The following is a 733-nucleotide window of genomic DNA, read 5'->3' as shown; positions in this document are numbered from 1 at the left end:
ACAGGATGTGGCCCTGCTTATGCTGATTTAAATATATGTATTTCTATATATGTATATGATTGTACACAAAGGTCGAGAGCGAGTCTGTAAGTGAAACGTGACAAAATAAACATGTATGATAAAAAAAAAATCACATGATACATGAAAATGAACAGAAAATGTGATAAAATAAAATGGAAAAAATATGATAAAATAAAATGGAGAGAAAATATGGTAAAATGAAAAAGAAAGAAAAATGAAAAAAAAGAAAAAAACATGATAAAAAAAAATCTACTTTCACACATACGCACAAAAAACTGAATATTTATCGGCTGGTTTGGAATCGTAACGTGACCAAAAGAATGTCACGCAGCGAATACTTGAGCTAATGTTAGGAATAACGAGCGAAACTTTATGTGAACTGAAGGTCTGATAATGTAGAAAATGTAGCAAAAAAGCGAAAAGAAATAGCACTCTAAGATCGTTATCAATAAATTACAAATTAATTATTCTTATGTATACATGATAAGATATAATAGACATAATGTCAGCATTTTTAAATAAGAGAGAGATGAGAAACACTAGTATGAATTGATTTCTTGAACTGATTATATTAATAGTATTTGCATATCAGCAGTTTCTGTCGGCATTACTAACTTTAACCACTCTATTCGAGAATTTAATTTTCCCAAAGAATATATTTAAATTATCGATCTATCCATCAAAGCAGCAATGACCTAAATTATCCAAAAAG

The sequence above is a fragment of the Penaeus monodon genome, chromosome 22, assembly GCF_015228065.2.
Source record: "Penaeus monodon isolate SGIC_2016 chromosome 22, NSTDA_Pmon_1, whole genome shotgun sequence".
NCBI lineage: Eukaryota > Metazoa > Arthropoda > Malacostraca > Decapoda > Penaeidae > Penaeus > Penaeus monodon.
This window is presented reverse-complemented; position numbering follows the sequence as displayed.